The following is a 9,434-nucleotide window of genomic DNA, read 5'->3' on the forward strand; positions in this document are numbered from 1 at the left end:
GGGTTCCTGGGATTGAGTTTCTCACTGGGCTCCTTGCTTGACGGGGAGCCTGCTTCTCCCTATTCTCGCCTCTCCCCTGCTTGTACTCTCTCTCTCTGTCGAACAAATAAATAAAATCTTTAAAAAAAAAAGACTAACACAGATTTAATTTTTAAAAATTACATTTACACTATATTGCAGTCCATTATGTGTAATAGCATAATATCTAAAAAAAAGTACATATCTTAGTTGTAAAATACTTTATTGTTTAAAAAAATGCTAACCATCATCTGAGCTTTCAGCAAGTCATAATCTTTTTTGTTGGTGGAGGGTCTTGACTTGATGTTGATGGTTGTCTACTAATCAGGGTCGTAGTTGCTGAAGGCTGGGGTGGCTGTGGCCATTTCTTAAAATAAGGCAACAGTGAAGTTCGCCATGTTGATTGACTCATCTTCTCACAAAGGATTTCCCAGCACATGAAAGTCCTAGATGGCATCTTCTTCCAATATAATGCCATTTCACCTACATGGAAAATCAGTTCTTTAGTGTAGCTACCTTTAATTATCTTAGCTGGATCTTCCTGGTAACTTGCTGTGGCTTCTGCATCAGCACTTGCTGCCTCACCTTGCACTTTTATGTTATCGAGATTTTTTTTTTCCTTAAACCTCATTAACCAACTTGTTGTAGCTATAAACTTTACTTCTGTAGCTTCCTCACCCCTCAGCCTTCAAAGAATTGAGGAGAGATATGGCCTTAGGCTTTGGTTTATCGGAATGTTGTGACTGGTTTGATCTATCCAGACAACTAACACTAACAGCAATAAGGCTATTTTGATTTCTTATCATTTCCATGTTCACTGGAGTAGCACTTTTCATTTCAAGAACTCTTCTTTGGGAGCACCTGGGTGGTTCAGTCAGCTGGGCATCTGCCTTCGTCTCAGGTCATGATCCCAGATTCCTGGGATTGAGCCCCATATCAGGCTCCCTGTTCTGTGGGGAGTCTTCTTCTCCCTCTCCCTCTACCTACCACTCCCTCTGCTTGTGCTTTCTGTCAAATAAATATATGAGATCTTAAAAAAAGAAAGAATTAAAAAAAAAAACAACTTTTCTTTGAATTCACAACTTGGCTAAATGTTTGGTATAGAGGCCTACCTTTCACCCTATCTTGGCTTTTGACATGTGTTCCTAACTTAAGTTTAATAATTTCTAGCTTTTGATTTAAAGTAAGAGATACATTTGGAGCACCTGGGTGGCTCAGTCAGATAAGCATCTGACTCGTAATTTCAGCTCAGGTCATGATCTCAGGGTCATGAGATCAAGCCCTGTGTCAGACTCCACACTGGGCATGGAGCCTGCTCAAGATTCTCCCTCTCCCTCTGTCCCTGCCTCCAGTTTGCTCTCTCTCTCTCTCAAAATAAATAAAATAAAATAAAATAAAATAAAATAAAATAAAATAAGAGATGTGCAACTCTAGCTTTCCCTTGAACACTTAGACACCATTTAAGGTTACTAGCAGGCTTTACTTCAATACTATTGTGTCTCAAGGAATAGGGAAGCCCTAAGGAGAGGTAGAGAGAAGAGGGGATGGGTGGTCCGTAGAGCAGCCAGAACACACACAACATTTAAGTTTGCCATTTTATATGGGAGCTGTTCATAACGTCCACAATTACAATGGTAATATTAAAGAACACCGATCACAGCTCACCATAATAATAATAATGAAAAAATTAGAGCATTAAGAGAATTACCAAAATGTGACATGAAGACACCAAATGAGCAAATGTTGTTGGAAAAAAATGGCATTAGGGTTCCCACAAATCTTCAATTTGTAAAAAGTGCAGTATCTGTGAAATGCAATAAAACTCTGTCCCCTCTATCTAACCTCTATCTCCACCCAACCATCCATCGGACCATCATCCCCTACTGGTTCTGTTTCCCTGCAGAACTCTGCATAATACAAGGACCTTAGATACAGACACTTTAGGTGTTTCTCTTTCCTCCTGAAGTCCTCAGCTTAGTTACTTGGATCCCCCAACAAAGGATCATTGGACATTGAGGAAAGCTCTAGCACGAAATCCATAGACAATAAAAAACATGAGTGATGCAAGGAGCAGAAAAAAACTTCAAAAAAAATTACAATTCATATATTCAAAAGGGTGTTTAGAGTGAGAAGAGAGGACCCAGCTCTGAGCCCTGGTTTTTGCCCCATTAAGTCATACCAGTCATTGGTTTCAAAACCAAACTCCTCTCAGCTACCCAGACAAAACTGTTCTTCTCTCCTGTGTTCCCATTTGCTATGCCCATAGCATCTTGGTATCATAGCATCATGGTCTTAATCAACCAGGCCTAAGACCTTCATCTTTTTTCCCCTCCCTTTCCCTTAGCCCCATATCCAACTGGTCATGAAGTTCTGTTGGTTTCACCTCTGAAAATTGTCTCACAACTGTCTTCTTATCCCATAGCTGTTGCCCTATTCCAGAAATCCTTCTCTCTTTTCTGTCCCCACTGCAATAGGCTACCAACTAATCTCCCTGCCTGTGACTTTCCATCCCTTCATTCTGTCCCTAGAATTATAAAATATGGGGTTGATCACCTTTCTCCCCACCCAAGAGCCTTTGATGGTTCTCCATTATATAAAGCAGGGGTCCCTATGGCTGGCTGACGGAGCACCACAATTACCCCAGGAAATATACATTTGGCACAGGGGAAGTTCTCAATTTCTCAGGTAGACCTTCTCCTATGGTACCCTCTGGTGGCAACTTCATGCAATGGCCTATCTTCATTTCACCCACCAAATTCTGAGATTCTAATTCAGTGGATCTGCTTGTTGCTTGAGGAAACCACTAGCTTATAAAATAAAATTCTGAACTCTTGTATAGAAGCTTCAATCCATCTTTCCAGCTTCTTCTCATAACCTCCTCTTTTCCTCACCTTCCCTTTTTATGTTCCACTCACTCTTCCCCTTCAATCACACTGGACCACCCTGTATTTTCCCACATTGATGTCCTTACTGATGGTTTCCCTACACCTGGAATTCCCCTCCCCTCCACCCCTGCAGGGTGAAACTTTCACTAGGTTCATTTAAATATCTGTTCATTTGGAAATCTGTCCGAATTAACCTGGCCTCTCTTTTCTCTGTGTTCCCACTCCGCACATCTTCAAGGAAGCCTTCCCAAATCACTTGCTTTCATTGTTCTAGGTGTTTTGTGTTTTATGACCGTAACGTACTTAATGGATATATATTTATCTGTGAGATTTTTTTTAAAGTGTCTTTTTCTCCTACTATACTGTAAGTACCTTGGGCAAGAGCCATATCTGTTACCATATACAGTTGGTACTCAATTGTTTGTTGACTGGGTGAATTAATGTTTCTGAAATGATCACATATTCTGCTTTATAGTGTGTAGAGTTGTAAATACATAACGATTCCCTTGTTAGGTCACAGGATTTTTAAAGGGATATATAATATCTCTTATGTTTTTGTACCTCCCCCCATTCCCATGTAGCTCTGCACCTGGGATACAGTAGGAGCTTAGATACAACTACCCTAATAGAACCCCAGGGAACACTAACTCCATGAGAGCCAGGACTTTATCTTTTTTGTTATATCTCCAGTGGCTAGAATTAGGATTACTGATCCCAAAGTGATATATTTATCTATTTCTCTCTCTGGTTGGAGAGAGAAAGAACTGAACAATTATAAAACAGTGAGACAGGGCCATGATAGAGATATGCAAAGGATGCTCTGGGAGCTCCACTCTGTGGACAGGCCAGAGTAGGCATCTGAAGAAAGTGATTTCTTTCTTTCTTTCTTTCTTTCTGGGGCGCCTGGGTGGCTCGGTGGGTTGAGCCGCTGCCTTTGGCTCGGGTCATGATCTCAGGGTCCTGGGATCGGGTCCCACATCGGGCTCTCTGCTCAGCGGGAGGCCTGCTTCCCTCTCTCTCTCTCTCTCTGCCTGCCTCTCCGTCTACTTGTGATCTCTCTCTGTCAAATAAATAAATAAATAAATCTTTTAAAAAAAATAAAAATAAAAATAAAAACTGTGTCATCACAATGTTGTGCAACCATCACCTCTAGTTCCAGAATTTTTCACCACCTCAAACAAATTCTGTACTCATTAAATAGTAACTCCCCAATTCTCTCCTCCCAGTCCATACTAACTTCTAATTTACTTTCTCTATGAATTTGACTATTCTAGATATTTCATATAAGTAGATCATACAATATATTTGCCCTTTTTAAAAAAAAGATTTTATTTTGGGGTGCCTGGGTAACACAGTTTGTTAAGCATCTGTCTCCCTGCTCAGCATGGAGTCTGCTTCTCCCTCTCCCCCTGCCCCTCACCCCACCCAGCACTCACTCTCTCTCACTCTCTCTCCCGAATAAATTTACTTGAGAGAACAAGAGAGAGTGGAGAGTGCAACAGAGACAGAAGGAGCAGGGGGAAGGGCAGAGGGAGAAGCAGACTCCATGCTGAACAGGGAGCCCAACCTGGGGCTCGATCTCAGGACCCTGGGATAATGACCCGAGCTGAAGGCAGATGCCTAACCGACTGGGTCACCCAGGTGCCCCAATATTTGTCCTTTTATGTCTGGTTCATTTCACTTAGCATGTTTCCAAGTTTTCTTCATGTTGCAGCGTATATCAGAACTTCATTCCTTTTTGTGGCAGAATAATAGTACACTGTATGGGTACAGCACATTGTTTATCCTTTCATCTGTTAATGGATTCTTGTGTTGTTTCCACCTTTTGACTGTTGTGAATAATGCTGCATTAATATTGTGAATACTGATGTATAAGTGTCTGTTTGAGTCCCTGTTTTATTGTTTTTTTTTCTTAAAGATTTTATTTATTTATTTGAAAGAGATCACAAGTAGGCAGAGAGGCAGGCGGTGGGGGGCGGGGGGTGCAGAGCAGACTCACTGCCGAGCAGAGAGCTTGATGCGGGGCTTGAGCCAAGGACCCTGAGATCATGATCTGAGCCGAAGGCAGTGGCTTTAACCCACTGAGCCACCCAGGCGCCCCTGAGTCCGTTTTTGATACTTCATGACATAAACCTACATGTGAAATTGCTGGGTCATATGGTAAGGCAGTTCTATGTTTAACTTTTTGAGGAATCACCAAGACTATTTTCCAGCAAAGGCATCACTGTATATTCTCACCAGTAACATACCTGAGTTTAAATCTCTCCACATCCTCCCAACTCTTGTTTTCCTTTTAAAAAAAAAATTATAGGGGCGCCTGGGTGGCTCAGTGGGTTAAAGCCTCTGCCTTCGGCTCAGGTCGTGGTCCCAGGGTCCTGGGATCGGGCCCCGCATCGGGCTCTCTGCTCGGCAGGGAGCCTGCTTCCTCCTCTCTCTCTGCCTGCCTCTCTGTCTACTTGTGATCTCTGTCTGTCAAATAAATAAATAAAATCTTTAAAAAAATTATAGTTATCCTAACAGAAGTGAAATGATAGCTCATTGTGGTTTTGGTTTTCATTTCCTCAATGAGTAATGATAGTGAACATTTTTTTCATGTGTCTATTGGCCATCTGTATCTTTTCTTTGTAGAAATATCTATTTAAATAATTTCCTCTGGTTTTTTAAACGACTTTATTTATTTAGAGAGAGCGAGATGGGGAGGGGTCATGAGGTGGTACAGAGGGAGAATCCCAGGCAGATTACACACTGAGCATAGAGCCCTATGTGGGGCTTGATCTCACAACCCTGAGGTCATGACCTGAGCTGAAATCAAGAGTTGGATGCTTGGGGTGCCTGGGTTGCTCAGTGGGTTAAGCCTCTGCCTTTGGCTCAGGTCGTGATCTCAGGGTCCTGGGATCGAGCCCCGTGTCAGGCCCTCTGCTCAGCGGGGAGCCTGCTTCCCCCTTTCTCTCTGCCTGCCTCTCTGCCTGCTTGTGATCTCTCTTTCTCTGTCAAATAAATAAATAAATAAATAAAATCTTAAAAAAAAAAAAGAGGGGTGTCTGTGTGGCTCAGTGGGTTAAAGCCTTTGCCTTCAGCTCAGGTCATGATCCTGGGGTCCTGGGATCAAGCCCCACATCGGGCTCTGTGCTCAGCAGGAAGCCTGCTTCCCCCTCTCCCTCTGCCTGCCTCTCTGCCTACTTGTGATCTCTGTCTGTCAAATAAATAAATAAAATCTTTAAAAAGAAAAAAGAGTTGGATGCTTAACCAGTTGAGCCACCCAGGGGCCCTGCTCTGTTTTTAACAGAGTTGTTTGTCTTTAGTTGTTGAGATGTACAAGTTCTTTATCTAGATATTAAACTTTTATCAAATATGTCATTTGCAAATATTTTCTCCCATTCTGTGGATTGCCTTTTTGTTCCTTTGATAGTGTTCTTTGATACACAGAAGTTTTTAATTTTAATAAAGTACAATTTATCCATTTTTTTCTTTTGTTGCTTGTGTTTTTGTCATATTTAGAAAGCATCACCAAATCCAAGACCACAAAGATTTGCCCTTATAATTTCTTCTAAGAGTTTCATAGTTTTTGCTATAACGTTTAGATCTTTGATCCATTTTTAGTTAGTTTTTGCATATAGCATAAGGTAAGGGTCCAACTTTATTTTTTTTTCATATGGATATCCAGCTTTCCCAGCACTATTTACTGAAAATAATTTACTGAAAACTATTTACTGAAAATTCCTTCCCCCACTGAATGATCTTAGCATCCTTGCTGAAAGTTAATTAACCATTGATGTGAGGGTTTATTTCTGGATTCTGAATTCTATTCCATGGTCCATATGTTTACTCTTAGGCCAGCGCTACTTAATTTTGTAGTAAGTTTTGAAACTGGGAAATGTGAGTTCTCCAACTTTCTTCTTTTTCTTTTTTTTTTTTTAAGATTTTATTTATTTATTTGACAGACAGATCACAAGTAGGCAGAGAGGCAGGCAGAGAGAGGAGGAAGCAGGCTCCCCGCTGAGCAGAGAACACAATGTGGGCTTGAACCCAGAACCCTGGGATCATGACCTGAGCTGAAGGCAGAGGCTTTAACTCACTGAGCCACCCAGGTGCCCCAGTTTCTTCTTTTTCAAGATTGCTTTGGTTATTCTGGATCCTTTGAAATCCATATGAATTTTAGGATGGGCTTTACAATTTCTGCAAAAAATACCATTGACATTTTGATAGGGATTGTATTGAACCTGTGAATTGCTTTGGGTAGAATTATCAACAATATTAAGCAGTTTTCCATGTACAAGTCTTGTACCTCCTTGGTTAAATTTATTCCCAAGTATTGTATTATTTTTTATCTTATTGTAAATGGAGTTATTTCTTATGGACAACTAATTTTTTGACAAAGACAATCTAGTTGAGCAAAGATAATCTTTTCAATGGATGGTGTTGGAACAACTGGATATCGATATGCAGAAAACAAAAACAAAACAGCACACACATAAACATGAAATAACTTTAATCCATACCTCATACCATACAGAAAAATTAACTCAAAATGAATCATATTCCTAAGTATAAATTCAAACTATATAGTTTAGATTTCTAGAATTTCTAGAAGAAAACATGGGAAACTCTTTGTGACCTTGGGTTAGGCAAAGATATCTTAGATATGACACCAAAAAGTACTCCATAAAAAGAACAAACTGATAAACTGGACCTTATCAAAAATAAAACCTTCTACTTTCCAAAAACCATTATTAAGAGAGGCTGAAAATGCAAGCCACAAACTGGGCATATATTTGATGAATGAGTTTCTTCAGAATATATGAAGCAGTCTTAAAATCAATAATAAGAGAATAAATAATCCAATTAAAAACTAGCGAAAGATTTGGACACTTCAACAAAAATATGTATACAGATGGCAAATAAGCACATGAAAAGACGTTACCCATCATTAGTTATGAGGAAAACGCAAATAAAACTACAATAAGGTAACAACATACTTAACTAGAATCATTAAAATTTAAAAAGACTGAACATACTAAGGACTAGCAATAACATAGAGAACCGGAAATTCTCATACACTGTTGATGGGAATGTAAAATGGTACAACCTCTTTGGAGAAGCTTGGCAGTTTCTTTAAAAGTTAAATATATACTTACCACACCTGCTATATGATCTAGCCATTCAGCTTCTAGGAAATTACCTAAGAGAAAAGAGAGCATAGGTGCAAAGATTTGTGCATGGACATTTATAGCAGCTTTATTTATAATAGCTCCTAACTGGAAACAACTCAAATATCCATCAACAGATAAATGGACAAATTGTAGGATATATATACTACTCAGTATAAAGTGAAGTGTGACATGAAGTAAAGTGAAATATTAGCAACAAAAATGAAAGAACTATTGATGGATACCCCGGTGGCTCAGTGATTTAAGCACCTGCCTTCCACTCAGGTCATGATCCCAAGATCCTGGTATTGAGTCCGCCATTGGACTCCTCACTCCTTGGAGAGACTGCTTCTCCCTCTCCCTCCTGCTCTGCCTAGTTGTGCTCTCTCTATATATCTCTGTCAAATAAGTACATAAAATCTTAAAAAAAAAAAAAACCCAAACTATTCTTTCAGCCATTAATTGTGCTTTTTTCCCCTCATTCTTTTATTTCTGAAAAAAGTTAAAAGATTTTTTTAATTGAGATTTGTTAGTTCTTATTTAATATGTTCTCTATCCATGTCACTTTTTAGTTTTCCTATTACTGATTTATGCTTTTCTTTCAAAACATCCATTATTTACTTCATTTAAAAATGTTTGAAGGGCGTCTGGGTGGCTCAGTCGGTTAGGCATCTGCCCTCAGCTCAGGTCATGATCCCAGAGTCCTAGGATAAGGCCTCACATGGGGCTTCCTGCTCCGCCAGGAGTCTGCTTCTCTCTCTCTCTCTCTCTCTCCCCCTCAGCACCTCCCCACTGCTCATTCTCTCTCTCTCTCTCTCTCAAATAAATAAATAAAATCTTTTTTAAAAATTCGTTGAAATTTTCATCTGTTCTGTGACTACATTTTTCTAGTGTGTTACTATCTATAGGAATGTTATTCGCTTTACTCTTACCCTGTTCCCACAGTAACTTGTATGGGGTTAGGTCATAGTTGTCATTTGTACCCATTCTTTTTTTTTTTTTTTTTAGATTTTATTTATTTATTTGAGAGAGAGTGAGAGAGAGCATGATCGAGGAGAAGGTCAGAGAGAGAAGCAGACTCCCCGTGGAGCTGGGTGCCTGATGCGGGACTCGATCCCGGGACTCCAGGATCATGACCTGAGCCGAAGGCAGTCGTCCAACCAACTGAGCCACCCAGGCATCCCCATTTGTACCCATTCTTAAGAAAAATAAATTTTCCTCAACTACCAAGAAGAGGAACCCTTGCCTCTTGCCCATATGGCGAGTCCAACTTTCCCGCCCACTACGTGGCCCGGGGCTCCGCCCACGCCTCGCGCACGCCCCAAGCCCCGCCCCCTCAGCCCGCTGCCTCGAGGCCCGCCCACGCCTCTCAGGAGACGTCGCC

General features: G+C 40.5%; 1 long non-coding RNA gene across 1 annotated transcript; it reads right to left on the reverse strand.

Annotated features, from left to right (window-relative positions):
- Positions 1-276: 276 nt before the first annotated feature.
- LOC125103983 (uncharacterized) lies at positions 277-9,041 on the reverse strand. The gene is made up of 3 exons (XR_007128551.1): positions 8,983-9,041; positions 8,039-8,082; positions 277-501 (listed from the first exon to the last, which is right to left on the reverse strand). It is a non-coding gene; the product is annotated as an uncharacterized LOC125103983 (long non-coding RNA).
- Between the last annotated feature and the right edge of the window lie 393 nt (positions 9,042-9,434).

The sequence above is a fragment of the Lutra lutra genome, chromosome 7, assembly GCF_902655055.1.
Source record: "Lutra lutra chromosome 7, mLutLut1.2, whole genome shotgun sequence".
Lineage (NCBI taxonomy): Eukaryota > Metazoa > Chordata > Mammalia > Carnivora > Mustelidae > Lutra > Lutra lutra.